Here is a 17,794-nt window from a genome sequence, read left to right as displayed (position 1 = left end):
TGGCTCGACCCTCTCCACTGGTTGGTGCATTCCTGCATGTTCCGACTCCAGAAGTGCAGCTTCAGGGAATCTCGGCTGCCTCCAGTGAACCTGTTGGGACTCCGGACGGGGGGCATCGACGGAAGGCAGACCGGACTCCAGATGGGGAGCAGCCAAGCGCCGACTCTGATTTGCGCACGCCAGACCTTGCTCCGGACGGGCGGTGTCGCGGCCTCGGTGATGGCACGCTCAGGGTGACGGCGGATGCCACGGCGACAGGGAATGGATCGCGTGGCAGTCCCACTGGGTCGGCAGTGGCAACCAGCACCGGCGGTCCAAGATGGACACACCAATTCGCGCCATCGCCAGACGTTGATGCGAGCAACAATTCTCTCTCCAAGGCGACATGCTTCGACGTTTCTCTGCGGAGTCGCCCTTCCGGCACAGCAGGTGGCCGGAACCAGCGTACACGGTCTCGGCCAACTTCCACATCTGGCACAGTCATCGCCTTGCATGATATTAGTGATGGTGCTACTTCGATGGCAACGACCCATCGGCTACAAGATGCCGTCCACCACAAACATAAAAAGAAAACAGACTCCACCTTGTTCCTGGCATGCAGGGCGGATGTATTCGTGCGTAGGCGCAATCAGCGGGCTTTGTGCCACCTTCCACGCTCGCAACTGAACCGTACGCACACGCCGGATCCTCCACTGGTTCCCAAGGATGACTTTGTGGAGATGCCACGGATCATGCCCCTTCCATCGCCACCAGAACCAAACCACAGCCAAGGCACCACTAACAAAGATGTTGAATGTTATATTTGCACGAATGAAAAAACCAAGCACTGCACGAAGTACAACAAATGGTAAAGTAGAGACTTCGGCAACAGCATCACCTCCAACAGTCCAAGGTGAACCAGTGTGACCCCAGATCTCCACAGCTGAACCGGCTTGAGGACCAGCCCATTCTTGAGGCGGTCACCCATTAGACTGGACTTATAACGCTGTTCATACGTTCAAAAAGTCAAACACTTCTGTATTATAACCTGTTGTTGTTTATTGTTCCAGATATCGTCTGACCGGACCAATGTTCAAGTTTTTTTTTTTCTCTCGCATCCAAGTTTTGTTATGGTACAACCTTGTTAGTGTGACGCACCCGACATCGCCCCATGTAAATAGTTACGTCATAAACACACGCTGTACACAACACACACACACACTCTTAGATGCACTCACGACACAATTATATTTATAACCACGTAGGCACTTATCTTTGTAAAAAGGGGGGATGTCATGATATTCAAACACACACATCATGATAGACACACCAACAGACAAATCAGAACACACAACACCACAACCAATGACAGAAAGATATAAAAGCACAGACACGACCCCCGGTGGTCAGTATTAGCTGCAGAGGAGAACCAGGACACATCTGTTACCAAACACACTCAGGGAGACAGCACGTGCAGAGTATCCAGAACGAACTGTATTATAAGAGTTATAATAAAATAGAGTTGTACCACATACAACTGTGTTGGCTCATCTGTGCACCAGAGCACCCAACACCACACCCACCACCAGATACTACTTTTCCAGATGTTGTCGTGCCTCCTCCGGACACCTCGCACCATGAGGCCACCAATCTGGCAGCAATCCCACCTGTCAAGGCGCTGTCGTCCCCACCTCCACCTCTCAGGCGGTCGCCAAGGATCAGATGCAAGCCCCAAAGATTGGACTTATAGACAGTTATCTTGTAAGTTTTGTTCTGTATCTGCATGCTAGACACCTTTTATGTATATATTCATTCACTCGCTTTCATCCACTCGCCATTTAATGTAAATAGTTCTACATGTAAATACAGTCGCATATGCTCCAAGCAACCAACATTTTTTTTAAAAAGGGGAGATGTCATGATATGCACTCATGCACATAATGAGATCCAGACAGGCAGTGATAGACACCCAGTACAGCTAATCAACACACAGGACAGAACACAACCAATCACCAGGCAGAACACTAGAAGGTGGTCTCCCACTATAAAACACACGAGGCATCAACACTCTGCCTCTTTCCACTGGTGACAACTGGAGTGACAGTCAGGGTGTATATATCAGTTAGCACCTTCTACACATGGATCAGAGCTAGTCTGGTCTAGTTAGTTATAGTAAGCATGCTTAGATTAGTAGAGTGTCAAACCCACAGCGCACTGCGTGCACTGCTTAACAAGTTCAATAAAGCGTATTGAACCAACACCAACCAAAGTTTGGAGTCTACTTTCAAGTACAATTGCATCCAGTTGCAGTCCATGTTACCCCAGGGTGATTAACACATCTCTCAGCTCTTCAAGGTGACAAACTACATGAACAGGCAGGTAGCTTATGGGTGAGTAGGCCCATCGCCCGCTTCCCACTAACGGTTGCGAGAAGAACAGCAGTGAGGAGCACTACAACAAGAAGCATTCTCAACCAACCTAGTCATTGAGAGAACCATCAGGGTCTTACTTTACATTTATCTTCTGTGTTGAATTCATTTGCCCTCTGTTCATCCATTTCATGAGGCAGGGCTGGACAGACTGAATGCAGGGATGTTGGTTCCTCTGGCTGGAAGGTCTAGAACAGGGGGTCACAGTCTCAGGATACGGGGTAAACCATTTAGGACTGAGATGAGGGGAAACCTCTTCACTCAGAGGGTGGTGAACCTATGGAATTATCTGCCACAAAAGGCTGTGGGGGCCAAGTCACTGAATGTATTTAAGAAGGAAATAGATAGATTTCTTAGACTATAAAGGTGGGAGGGGCATGGGAGAGCGTGGGAGCAAGATGTCGAGATAAACATGTTCATATTGAATGGCGGAGCAGGCTAGAAGGGCTAAATGGGCGAAATGGCCTACTCCTCCTATTTTTTATGTTTCTATATGGCCTCCTGAAATCTGTTACATCTTTCCTTACATCCTGTTACCTCCCCGCGCAGCCCTCCCACCCTAAAAGCCACTGTCGCACCCTCCAGCAGGACTGGAAAGCTGCATTGTTGGGAGCTGTGTTCCTATTTGGGCAGCACGGTAGCATTGTGGATAGCACAATTGCTTCACAGCTCCAGGGTCCCAGGTTCGATTCCGGCTTGGATCACTGTCTGTGTGGAGTCTGCACATCCTCCCCGTGTGTGCGTGGGTTTCCACCGGGTGCTCCGGTTTCCTCCCACAGTCCAAAGATGTGCAGGTTAGGTGGATTGGCCATGATAAATTGCCCTTAGTGTCCAAAATTGCCCTTAGTGTTGGGTGGGGTTACTGGGTTATGGGGTTATGGGGATAGGGCGGAGGTGTTGACCTTGGGTAGGGTGCCCTTTCCAAGAGCCGGTGCAGACTCGATGGGCCAAATGGCCTCCTTCTGCACTGTAAATTTCCAATCACTCCCGGGACAGTGTGCTGTTTTAGATAGAATTCGCACCACAGAGCCCCCACAAGATGCTTTAGCAAGCTGCCCCCTGCCAATTAGAGTGGGGTCAGCACTACTGATGATTGCCAGGAGCAAGTAGTGCTGACAAAGGGGCAAAAGTTGGTGTAACTGAGCCTGTAAAATGTGAGGCCAACGCATTTAATTTACCTGGTCAATAGTTCAATTCCTTGTGTACTCCGCCACATGCATATGAACTTGACTAGATAATAAATTGGGGTCATTGCAGAAATACACTAGTTGCGAGGCATTTAAACCAGCAAAACACATTGCATGAAATGCACTTGGTACAAGAAACATAAATATTAGTACAAAGGTTTTTGATTGCAGTTGCTGGAACTGTTCGAATGATTCATAGCTTGCATCCAAATGGGATGTTAACTTATTCTTTGAATATGATTGTGCAGAATACAAAGAGAATATTTTCTTACAGAACCCTATCACACAACATTGCACTGAATTGAAGAAGCCATCATATTGGCTTATTTGGAGCAATGCTATAATTAGTGCAGTGTTATTTTCAATAATCTGATAATAATCTTTATTATTGTCACAATAATCAATAGTAATTTGTACGCAGTAAATAACCACTGGGTCCAACAGGTCTATATTCCACATGTGCACCCCTCCCCCATCCCACTTTCTTCATTCTAATAATAAATTATAATCTTTATCATTGTCACAAGTAGGCTTACATTCACACGGAAGTAATGAAGTCACTGTGAAAATCCCCTCGTCGCCAGATTCCGGCGCCTGTTCGGGTACACAGAGGGAAAATTCAGAATGTCCAATTCACCTAACAAGCACGTCTTTCGGGACTTGTGGGAGGAAACCGGAGCACCCGGAGGAAACCCACGCAGACACAGGGAGAACGTGCAGACTCTGCACAGACATGGCCCCTCACCGGGAATCGAACTTGGGTCCGTGGCGCTGTGAAGCAACAATGCTAACCAGTGTGCTACCGTCTATCAGCATGCCATCATAGCCTATGCAAGACAACATGGATTTACAGGTTAAATATATATTCATTCACAAGAGGTAGGTGGTGTTGCCAGCATTTGTTGCGCACCTTTAACTTTTTTTAAGGAGAATGGAGGTGAGCCACATTCTGGAGTTCAACTGAATGGCTGGCTGGGCCATCTCAGAGGGCAGTTTGGAGTTAACAAATTTACTGTTGGTCTGGAGTCACGTGGTTGACAACCTTCTTTCCCTAAAGGGCATTAATGGACCAAATGGGTTTTTAGCGATAATTTCTGTGGCTAACGTCTGGGGCGAGATTCTCCGACCCCCCCGCCGGGTCGGAGAATCGCCGGGGGCTGGCGTGAATCCCGGCCCCGCCGGTTGCCGAATTCTCCGGCACCGGTGATTCGGCGGGGGCAGGAATCACCTCGCGCCGGTTGGCGGGCCCCCCCCCCCGCGATTCTCCGGCCTGGATGGGCCGAACTCCCGCTGATAGAATGCCTGTCTCGCCGGCATGGATTAAACCACCTACCTTATCGGCGGGACAAGGTGGCGCGGGCGGGCTCCGGGGTTTTGGGGGTGGCGCGGGGCAATCTGGCCCCGGGGGGTGCCCCCACGTTGGCTGGCCCGCGATCGGAGCCCAACGATCCGCGGGCGGGCCTGTACCGTGGGGGCACTCTTTTCCTTCCGCCTTCGCCACGATCCTCCACCATGGCGGAGGCGGAAGAGACTCCCTCCACAGCGCATGCGCGGGGATGCCATGAATGGCAGCTAACGCTCCCGCTCTTGCGCCGCCCGGCAATGTCAATTCCGCGCCAGCTGGCGGGGCAGAAATCAGTCAGGCGCGGGCCTAGCCCCTCAAGATTAGGGCTCATCCCCCCATATCCCCCCTCCCCCATATCCCCCCTTCCCCATAATCACCCTCCCCATATCCCCCCTCCCACATATCCCCCTCCCCCACATCCCCCTCCCCATATCCCCCCTCCCCCATATCCCCCTCCCCCACATCCCCCATATCCCCCCTCCCCCATATCCCCCTCCCCATATCCCCCCTCCCCCATATCCCCCTCCCCCATATCCCCCTCCCCCACATCCCCCTCCCCCATATCCCCCCTCCCCCATATCACCCCTCCACCATATCACCCCTCCCCCATATCCCCCCTCCCCCACATCCCCCATATCCCCCCTCCCCCAATCCCCCTCCCCATATCCCCCATATCCCCCTCCCCAAATACCCCCTCCCCCATATCCCCCTCCCCATATTCCCCCTCCCCATATCCCCCTCCACCATATCCCCCATATTGCCCCTCCCCAATATCCCCCCTCCCCCACATCCCCCACATCCCTCTCCCCATATCCCCCTCCCCATATCCCCCTCCCCATATCCCTAACCCATATTCCCCCTCCCCATATCCTCCCTCCCCATATCCCCCCTCCCCATATCCCCCATATCCCCCCTCCCCCATATCCCCCTCCCCCATATCCCCCCTCCCCCATATCCCCCTCCCCCATAACCCCCTCCCCACATTCCCCATATCACCCCCTTCCCCCATATCCTCCCTCCCCATATCCCCCTCCCCCATATCCCCCCTCCGCCATATCCCCCCTACCCATATCCCCCTCCCCATATTCCCTCCCCCATATACCCCCTCCCCCATATCCCCCCTCCCCCATATCCCCCTCCCCATATCCCCCTTCCCCATATACCCCATATCCCCCTCCCCATATACCCCCTCCCCATATCCCCCCTCCCAATATCCCCCTCCCCCATACCCCCTCCCCAATATCCCCCCTCCTCCACCTCACCCATATCCCCCCTCCCCAATATCCCCCTCCCCATATCCCCCTTCCACCATATCCCCCTTCCACCATATCCCCCTATTCCCCCCTCCCCTATATCCCCCCTCCCACCTTTCCCCCTCCCCATATCCCCCTCCCCATATCTCCCCTCCCCCACATCCCCCATATCCCCCTCCCCATATCACCCTCCCCATATCCCCCCTCCCCATATCCCCCCTCCCCATATCCCCCTCCCCCATAGCCCCGCCTCCCCCATATCCCCCATATCCCCCTCCCCCATATCCCCCCTCCCCATATCCCCCTCCCCATATTCCCCCTCCACCATATCGCCCCACCCCATATCCCCCTCCCCCATATCCCCCCTCCCCCATATCCCCCCTCCCCCACATCCCCCATAACCCCCCTCCCCATATCCCCCCTACCCCATACCCCCCCTCCCCATATCCCCCTCCCCATATCCCCCTCCCCCACACCCCCCATATCCCCCCTCCCAATATCCTCCCTCCCCATATCGCCCCTCCCCATATCCCCCCTCCCCCATATCCCCCCTTCCCATATCCCCCTTCCCATATCCCCCCTCCCCATATCCCCCCTCCCCCATATCCCGCCTCCCCATATCCTCCCTCCCCATACCCCCCCTTCCCATATCCCCCTCCCCATATCCCCCTCCCACATATACCCTCTCCCCCATATCCCCCCTCCCCCATATCCCCCCTCCCCCATATCCCCCCTCCCCCATATCCCCCCTCCCCATAACACCCCCTCCCCCATATCCCCCCTCCCCCATATCCCCCTCCCCATATGCCCCTCCCCCATGTCCCCCTCCCCCATTTCCCCCTCCCCCATATCCCCCCTCCCCCATATCCCCCCTCCCCATATGCCCCTCCCCGTATCCCGCCTCCCTATATCCCCCCTCCCCCATATCCCCCATATTCCCACTCCCCCATATCCCCCTCCCCCATATCCCCCCTCTCCATATCCCCCTCCCCCATATCCCCCCTCCCCCAAATCCCCCATATCCCCCCTCCCTCATATCCCCCCTCCCCCATATCCCCCCACACCCATATCCCCCCTCCCCCATATCCCCCTCCCCATATCCCCCCTCCCCCACATCCCCCTCCCCATATCCCCCTCCCCCATATCCCCCCACACCCATATCCCCCCTCCCCATATACCCCTCCCCATATCCCCCTCACCATATCCCCCCTCCTCCATATCCCCCATATTCCCCCCTCCCCCATATCCCCCTCCCCCATATCCCCCCTCCCCATATCCCCCTCCCCCATATTCCCCCTCCCCCACATCCCCCATACCCCCCACCCTCATATCCCCCTCCCCCATATCCCCCCACACCCATATCCCCCCTCCCCCATATCCCCCCTCTCCATATCCCCCTCCCCCATATCCCCCCTCCCCCACATCCCCCATATCCCCCCTCCCTCATATCCCCCCTCCCCCATATCCCCCCACACCCATATCCCCCCTCCCCCATATCCCCCTCCCCATATCCCCCCTCCCCACATCCCCCATATCCCCCTCCCCATATCCCCCTCCCCCATATCCCCCCACACCCATATCCCCCCTCCCCCATATACCCCTCCCCATATCCCCCTCACCATATCCCCCCTCCTCCATATCCCCCATATTCCCCCTCCCCCATATCCCCCTCCCACATATCCCCCCTCCCCATATCCCCCTCCTCCATATCCCCCCTCCCCCACATCCCCCATATCCCCCCTCCCTCATATCCCCCCTCCCCCATATCCCCCCACACCCATATCCCCCCTCCCCCATATCCCCCTCCCCATATCCCCCCTCCCCCACATCCCCATATCCCCTCTCCCCATATCCCCCTCCCTCATATCCCCCCACACCCATATCCCCCCTCCCCCATACCCCCCTCCCCATATCCCCTTCACCATATCCCCCCTCCCCACATCCCCCATATCCCCCCTCTCCATATCCCCCCTCCCCATATCCCCCCTCCCCCATATCCCTCCTCCCCATATCCCCCCTCCCCATATCCCCCCTCCCCCATATACCCCTTCCCCCATATACCCCCTCCCCCATATCCCCCCTCCCCCATATTCCCCCTCCCCTATATCCCCCTCCCCCATATTCCCCCTCCCCCACATCCCCCATATCGCTCCTCCCCATATCTCCCCTCCCCCATATCCCCCCTACCCATATCCCCCTCCCCCATATCCCCCCTCTCCCATATCCCCCCTCCCCATATCCCCATCTCATATCCCCCCTCCCCATATCCCCCCTCCCCCACATCCCCCCTCCCCCATATCTCCCCTCCCCCATATCCCCCATATCCCGAAGTGAATCCAGCCCTAACCTTAACCTCTGCAATGCACGCGCAACCGATGGCGTGCATTCATATACCTGCCTAACACTGTTGCCTTTTACCCCTGCCACCATCCCCACCCACCCCCCCACCACAGGAGAAGCACGCACACAACAATAGGGAGCATGTGAGGACTGGAGGGGGCCCCGCTGATGAGAGACCACTGACCGAACACGAGGAAAGGGCCCTGGAACTGGCTGGCGGACCTTACGACCGGGAGGTTGCTGATGCAGAGGTCGGGGGCGTACTAGCAAGTGAGCCACCGACAGCCCGTCCCCATATCCACCCTCCCCCATATCCCCCCTCCCCTATATCACCTTATCACTGCCTGCGTGTCTATCCATCCATGCTTCATTGTGTATCGCAGGAGCAAACGTCGAGGCATCCATCCCCGCAGATGCAGACCGCCTGCAGGATGCCCCTCGGAGGCCACGGGAGACGGAGAGACCCGGACCCTCCGGCATGCGACGCCCGCAGGATGCCCCTCGCACACCACGGGAGACGGAGAGAGCCGGACCCTCCGGCATGCGACGCCCGCAGGATGCCCCTCGCACACCACGGGAGACGGAGAGACCCGGACCCTCCGGCATGCGACGCCCGCAGGATGCCCCTCGCACACCATGGGAGACGGAGAGACCTGGAGCAACAGGGAGACGACACCCCCGTCACGTGCAGGAGCGACGACGCAGGCGTGGCCACCCAGCGACGAGGGGGGCAGCCACAGGCTCCCGTCACATCCGAGCCAGGACACCACTACCCAGGACACCACTACCCAGGACACCACTACCCAGGTCACCACTACCCAGGACACCACTACCCAGGACACCCCTACCCGGGACAGCACTACCCAGGAAGACGAAATACCGGACAGTGACTCAGAGTGGATGGGTGGAGACGAACCCCCACCCCAAAGTGCCATGGACTCAGAGTGGGACGAAGAGCACGACACAACGCCACTGCTGTCACCAACACCCTCCACCATCGCAGAAACACTCACCACGGTTGGGCACTTTAGTGATGAGGCGTCTGGTACACTCACTGGTGCGCACAACACAGCCGTCCCGGTACAGCAGGTGGAGGTAGGAGCAGCAGAGGGGCCGGGCGGTCGGAGGGCAGCCCAGCCCAAGTGAACATCTGCCGCCCAGATGGATCCCGGGTTCCTGGAGTTACCACACCCACACAGAGATCCGATGCAACCACCGAACCGGAGACGAGCGAAGAGGGTGACGGCCGGCTTGCGGCGGCTGCAGTCGCAGGTGGAGGAGTCCACCCGCGTCCAGGAGCTGGAAGTGGTGCCGGTCATGCGTGACACCCAGGCAGACACCGCACGGGTGGCGACCGCGGTGGAGGCAATGGGTGCGACGGTGTCAGACATGGGGAACGGTTTGCGAGGCCTGGGGCTTTCCGTGCAGGCGGCGTCTGTGGCCCAGGACATGGCTGCCCTCTCACAGGAGGCCATGAGCCAGTGCCAGCGCCAGATGGCAGAGGCGCTCAACGCCATGGCCCAGTCTCTGCAGGCCATCGCTGAGGGCATCGGCGCCAGTGGCCATGTGCGAGCCGGCGTCGCACAGTCACAGACAGGGTTTGCCAACCCCCTGGGCTCCATGGCTGCAAACCTGCAGACCCCTGTCCATACCAGCACGGGCCTCCAGGACTGGCAGCGCCAGATGCCGGGGGGGGCGTCGGATGGCCAGTCCGTTCGCATCCCCCACCCATGTAGAGGCCTGGGGGCCATCGGGCACCCCGAGGGAGGAGGAGGTGGTGTGGTCCGTCCCGGGTCCCCCTTCCGTCCCAGGTGCATCGGGTGGGCAACGGGCAGGACAGGCTGGCAGCTCGCCATCCCAGTCGCCCGGGCCGCAGCCTGGCCCATCTAGGCCAGGACGCCCCAGGAAACGGCTGCCAAAGGGATCCAGTGTCAGAGGGCAGGAATCACAGGAGTCCACCTCCAGTTCTGCTTTACCGTCTGGGGAACCACGTAGATGTAGTCAAAGGGCCCGTAAGGCCAAACAATTGGACACTGAGTGAGTTGGCACGGGTGCAGGGCACAGATGAGCTTTAGGGGCTAGGGCACGTGCATGAACTCGTTTGGTTATTAAAGTCAATGTTACACCTACAGAAGCTGCCTTTGTGCTCTGTCCAAAGCGTGCGGGGGTGTCATGTACGTTGAGCGCAAGTATGTGTGTGAGGGGTGGTCTTACCTCAGCCCCAGGTGAGTCTGCCCCCTTCCCCCTGGGCCGCCATCAACATCCCCCGGGCAGAGGACGGGACCGTGCGCTGCAGTGTCACAGCCGCATGCAGGGATGGTCCGGGTGGATGGTGGTACTGTGGCCATGGGTCAGACATAGTCCAACGATGTGGAGCCAGGAGCTCACCGCAGGGTGGGTTGTCATCATCCTCCATGGCCTGCGATAGACACGCGTCCACCCGCAACTGTGTGGGCCCGGCCCGTTGTGCCGCAGGTGGATCGGCAATGGGGGGGGTGGTGTGCATGCGGGTGGGGTGGGTGGGGTTGGGGAGGGGGGTGAGGGTGCTGGGTGGGTGGATGGGTGGGGGGTGTGGGTGGTCGGCTGTTGCCATGGTGTGCGGTCTGTGACCATACTACCCGATTCCCACGCCCATCTAGTCAGTGAAGCGGGCGGCTATCAGTCTGTCCCATGCCCGCTGGGCCAGCCGGTAACGGTGGACAGCCACCCGCCTATGTCTAGCCCGTCTGCCCTGACCATTGCCCCCATCCCCCTCATCTGGGGAGGACTGCGCCTCTTCCTGCTGCTCCACCACTCCGCCCTCCTCTGCCTGCGGCACATCGCCCCTCTGCTGTGCTATGTTGTGCAGGACGCAGCACACCACAATGGTGCGGCCGACCCTATCTGACCGATACTGGAGGGCGCCCCCAGAGAGATCCAGGCACCTGAAACGCATCTTCAGCACGCCAAAGCACAATCACTCCCCTTGTCGCTACATGGGCATCATTGTAGCGGTTCTCCGCCTCATTGCGTGGCCTCCGTACAGGCGTCATCAGCGACGATCGCAATGGGTAGCCCCTGTCGCCCAGCAACCAGCCCCTCAGCCGGGGATGGCGTCCCTCGTACATGCCGGGGATGGATGACCGCGACAACACGTATGAGTCATGTACACTGCCTGGGTAACAGGCGCAGACTTGCAGGATCATCATGCGGTGGTCGCAGACCACCTGTATGTTCATCGAATAGGTCCCCTTCCTATTGGTGAACACGGCCTTGTTATCTGCAGGTGGCCGCACGGCGATGTGCATCCCATCGATCGCGCCCTGGACCATGGGGAACCAGGCTACGGCAGAGAAGCCCACGGCCCGGGCATCTTGGCTGGCCCGGTCCACAGGGAAGCGGATGTAGCGGTGCGCCATGGCATATAGGGCATCTGTCACTGCCCGGATGCACCGATGCACCGATGTCTGCGATATGCCGGACAGGTCCCCACTCGGTGCCTGGAATGACCCCGTTGTATAAAAGTTCAGGGCAACCGTAACCTTGACGGACACGGGGAGAGGGTGTCCCCCGCCAGTGCCACGCGGTGACAGGTGTGCCGGCAGGTGGTAGATGTGTGCCACGGTTTCCCGCCTCATCCCGAGTCTCCTCCTGCATTCCCGGTCCGTGAGGTCCTGGTATGACTGGCGGGGCCGGTACACACGGGGCGCCCTCGGGTGCCTCCGTTGCCGTGGGGCTGCGACGTCCTCCTCCCCCTCCTCGTCCTGTCGGTCGGGTGTCCCTCCAGCCTGGGCGGCTGCCGCCTGCCCCTCTGCGGCAGCCTGCGCCGCCTCTCTGGCACGCTCCTCCTCCTCCTCATCCAGGGCAACATGGACATTAGCGGCTGCCGCCACGGCGGCCAACATCGCTGGATGATCGGAAAACATGACGGCCTGGTGGGGGGGCGGTGTGGGGGGGGGGGGGGGGGGGAACGACGACATGTCATCATTGCCCATATCCCCTCCTTCCCCCCAGCCAGGTGGCATGGACCGCATGGGTCCAACTGTTGGAGCCTGACACCTGCCCAGGTGGACCAACTCACTTGCCCCCCCATCCCCCTCCCCGGCACGGGCCCCCCCCTCATCCTCCTCCCCGGCACGGACCCCCCCCCCACCCCCCTCCCCGGCCCAGGCCCCCCATTCCTCCTCCCCGGCACGGTCCCCCCATCCCTCTCCCCGGCACGGGCCCCTCCCCCATCCTCCTCCCCGGCACGGGCCCCCCCCATCCTCCTCCCCGGCACGGACCCCCCCCCACCCCCCACCATCCCCCTCCCCGGCACGGACCCCCCATCCTCCTCCCCGGCACGGACCCCCCATCCCCCTCATCGGCACGGGCCCCCCCCCCCATCCTCCTCCCCGGCACGGGCCCCCCCCATCCTTCTCCCCGGCACGGACCCCCCCCCATCCCGCTCCCCCCACGGACCCCCAATCCTCCTCCCCGGCACGGATCCCCCATCCCCCTCCCCATCACGGGCCCCCCCCCCTCCATCCCCCTCCCCGGCACAGACCACCCCCATCCTCCTCCCCGGCACGGACCCCCCATCCTCCTCCCCGGCACGGACCCCCCCATCCCCCTCCCCAGCACGGACCCCCCCCCCCATCCTCCCCGGCACGGACCCCCCATCCTCCTCCCCGGCACGGACCCCCCCATCCCCCTCCCCAGCACGGACCCCCCCCCACCCTCCCCGGCATGGACCCCCCATCCTCCTCCCCGGCACGGACCCTCCATCCCCCTCCCCGGCACGGGCACCCCCCCCCCATCCTCCTCCCCGGCATGGGCCCCCCCCCATCCTCCTCCCCAGCACGGACCCCCCCCACATCCCCCTCCCCGGCACGGACCCCCCCCCATCCCCCTCCCTGTCACGGACCCCCCATCCTCTTCCCCGGCACGGACCCTCCATCCCCCTCCCCGGCACGGACCCCCCCCCATCCCCCTCCCCGGCACGGACCCCCCATCCTCCTCCACGGCACGGACCCCCCCCCCCATCCCCCTCCCCGGCATGGACCCCCCATCCTCCTCCCCGGCACGGACCCCCCATCCCCCTCCCCGGCACGGGCAACCCCCCATCCTCCTCCCCGGCATGGGCCCCCCCCCATCCTCCTCCCCGGCACGGACCCCCCCCACATCCCCCTCCCCGGCACGGACCCCCCCCCCATCCCCCTCCCTGTCACGACCCCCCATCCTCCTCCCCGGCACGGACCCTCCATCCCCCTCCCTGGCACGGACCCCCCCCCATGCCCCTCCCCGGCACGGACCCCCCATCCTCCTCCACGGCACGGACCCCCCCCATCCCCCTCCCCGGCACGGACCCCCCATCCTCCTCCCCAGCACGGACCACCCATCCCCCTCCCCGGCACGGAGCCCCCATCCTCCTCCCCGGCACGGACCCCCCATCCCCCTCCCCGGCACGGACCCCCCCCCCCCATCCTCCTCCCCGGCACGGACCCCCCCATCCTCCTCCCCGGCACGGACCCCCCCATCCCCCTCCCCAGCACGGACCCCCCCCCCACCCTCCCCGGCATGGACCCCCCATCCTCCTCCCCGGCACGGACCCTCCATCCCCCTCCCCGGCACGCGCACCCCCCCCCCATCCTCCTCCCCGGCATGGGCCCCCCCCCATCCTCCTCCCCAGCACGGACCCCCCCCACATCCCCCTCCCCGGCACGGACCCCCCCCATCCCCCTCCCTGTCACGGACCCCCCATCCTCTTCCCCGGCACGGACCCTCCATCCCCCTCCCCGGCACGGACCCCCCCCATCCCCCTCCCCGGCACGGACCCCCCATCCTCCTCCACGGCACGGACCCCCCCCCCCATCCCCCTCCCCGGCATGGACCCCCCATCCTCCTCCCCGGCACGGACCCCCCATCCCCCTCCCCGGCACGGGCAACCCCCCATCCTCCTCCCCGGCATGGGCCCCCCCCCATCCTCCTCCCCGGCACGGACCCCCCCCACATCCCCCTCCCCGGCACGGACCCCCCCCCCCATCCCCCTCCCCTGTCACGACCCCCCATCCTCCTCCCCGGCACGGACCCTCCATCCCCCTCCCTGGCACGGACCCCACCCCCATGACCCTCCCCGGCACGGACCCCCCCATCCTCCTCCACGTCACGGGAAAGTGTAAGTGAAAAATAGCGGTTGGATAGGATACATATTGACATTGCTTGCACGGAAACCCCCCCCCCATCCCCCTCCCCGGCACGGACCCCCCATCCTCCTCCCCAGCACGGACCACCCATCCCCCTCCCCCGGCACGGAGCCCCCATCCTCCTCCCCGGCACGGACCCCCCATCCCCCTCCCCGGCACGGACCCCCCCCCCCCATCCTCCTCCCCGGCACGGACCCCCCCATCCTCCTCCCCGGCACGGAACCCCCCCAACCCCCTCCCCGGCACGGACCCCCCAGCCTCCTCCCCGGCACGGACCCCCCATCCTCCTCCACGGCACGGACCCCCTCCCGGCACTCCCCCGGAGCCCAGCCCACTCAAACCACCCCGCCGCACACACACACACACAACCCGAGACACACCTCGCCCCTCACATTCAGACTCCGGCCACGCCATCGCTTGCCCAGAGCCAACCCCCCCAGGCCGTCACTCACCTCCACGCTGGTCGGCGTGAACCTGGAGCACAGGTTCACGCCGATGAAAAGGAGGTTTAATTTACGTCGACGTGAACGGGTCATCACGTCGACGGGACTACGGCCCATCCGGAAGGGAGAATATCGGCAGGCCGAAAATCGGCTGCCTTGCGCAGACCCGTGCCATTCTCCGACGCAGCAGCGCCATTAACGCCCCGCCGACTTTTCTCCCTTCGGAGACTTCGGCAACCGGCGGGGGCGGGATTCACGGCGGCCTACGGCCATTCTCCGACCCGCTGGGGGGTCGGAGAATGACGCCCCTGATTTATGGGGATTTATTCTCCGATTCTGGGACTGTGTCCCACGCCGGCGTGGGAACGGTGGTGTTTTACGCCAGAAAAAATTGAGTAAAACGGCCACCGATTTCCCGTTTTGCTGGGGGTTAGCAGGAAGGCAGCGTAGAGCACCCAGCGCTAGCTGCCGACCCGGAGATATGCCGGGTCCGTGGCCGCGTACGGCGGCGGCCTGCAGCGGTCGCGCTGTGCTACATGGCGGCAGCTACTCGCAGGACCCGCCTGCGAAATATTCCCCCACTTTGGCCGGCTTGCAATAGAATTTAGCAACGATCTCCTTGCTTGAATGCTGTGATTTGTGATTTGTTTTAATCTAATCTTAGCAGGTCACCACAGAATGACTGCACTGCCTCGGCCAGAGTTTTGTCTTAGAAAGGTCTGATGATGACCGAGCTCCGTCTGTTTTCATGGAATGCACCGATTACTGGAAATTCAATACTGGCCAACATACCGTCACCGCTCCACTCTTCAATTCTTTCCCATGTAGCCATGTGGGTGGAGCTTAGGAAGCGTGGAAGCTTCAAATGATTCTGATTTTGCACTGTCACCAATATTGTGTGTTTTAAATTGGGTGTTTTGCCCTTGCTTAACCCCTCAGTCAAATGTAATAAGACTTCAGGCAGAGCACCTCCACTATGCTGCTGGTGGAGATGGGACCCGGCTGCAGGATTCAGCTGCATTTGAAGCATAATTACAGCTTTGATTTGAATCCTTTTTTACAAGCGATTGTGTTATGTGTTAAAATGAGCAATGATTACATATTGGGAACCTCTGGTTTCTACAATGTTGATCGTTCTGCAGTGATTTTCTCTAGTGAATTGAACTGCACGATATAATTAGCAAATGACACCGGACTGCATCACTACCTGCTGACCTTGCTGACCACTGCTTCCATCTCAAACATTGTCAAACATTTTCTCACAAAGGCTTGACCTTTTAAAAGGTAGAATTTACTTGGAAACATTTTCAGCTGTCTATCAGGTGTGGCATTGTTTCCCTGCTCCACCAACTGAAATAGGCCGAACCCGGGACTCTGGCACTGTGAGGCAGCATTGCTAAACACCGCGTCACTGTGCGCCATTGACATTTTTCCAGAATATTAACACTTATCATAGAACTTAGAATCATAGAATTTACAGTGCAGAAGGAGGCCATTCGGCCCATTGAGTCTGCACCGGACCTTGGAAACAGCACCCAATTTAAGCCCACACCTCCACCCCATCCCTGCAACCCAGCAATCCCACCCAACCCTTTTGGATATTAAGGGCAATTTAATGTGGCCAATCCACCTAACCTGCACATCTTTGGACTCTGAGAGGAAACCGGAGCTCCCGGAGGAAACCCACGCTGACAGGGGGAGAATGTGAAGACTCCACACAGACAGTGACCCAAGCCAGGAATCGAACCTGGGACACTGGAGCTGTGAAGCGCCAGTGCTAACCACTATGCTACCATACTGCCCCTATCACTAGGCTGGAGTTTATTAGCATCAGCTGAAAGAGACCCCAATGAACAATGTTCATTCTGGATTTGATCAACAGCAAAATCCAATCTTTGCAGAGTCTCGTGATTTTGTTGGTGTGTCAGCTGGTCAGATGACTGAGTGAATCCCTTCCCATAAGGTTTATTCCAGAATTCAAATTTAACCAGTTACCGTGGTGAGATGTGGTACTGTGAGATTAAGGCCCACCATGTTGTGCAGTAATGTGACAAGGCACTGAGCAACATACAAAACCACCTTTCACCCTAATCCTGACAGGAAAAAGCTGCTGCTGGTTCTATCCAATGGCAGCCCGATTACACTGCCTGGCCGGAACAATGATCCTTTCATCCAGGAGAGACGTGTGTGCACCATGAGGAGGCAGCAGCGTAGTGGTATTGTTACTCGCCTAATTCAGAGATCCAGGGTAATGCTCTGGGGACTTGGGTTCGAATATCACCACGGCGGGTGGTTAAATTGGAATTCCATAAAAAATCTCGAATTGAAGATTGGATTGGGCTTTGATATATTGTCACATGTACCGAGGTACACTGAAAGGTATTGTTCTGCATATAGTCCAGGCAGATCATTCCATACATAAAAAAATGTTTAAATGAAACCATTATCGCTTGTCATTTGAAAAAAAACCCCATCTGGTCCATTAACGCCCCTTGTGAAAGGAAATCTTCCGACATGTGACACTAGGTCCACTGCAATGGACAGACTGACCTCTGAAGTGGCCTAACAAGCCGCTGGCCCAGCCAGCCAGTGATGCCCACATCCAATTAATTCAATAAACCACATCAAAGTGCCTGTACTGATACTTGCAGTGG

Source organism: Scyliorhinus torazame, chromosome 8 (assembly GCF_047496885.1).
Source record: "Scyliorhinus torazame isolate Kashiwa2021f chromosome 8, sScyTor2.1, whole genome shotgun sequence".
NCBI lineage: Eukaryota > Metazoa > Chordata > Chondrichthyes > Carcharhiniformes > Scyliorhinidae > Scyliorhinus > Scyliorhinus torazame.
This window is presented reverse-complemented; position numbering follows the sequence as displayed.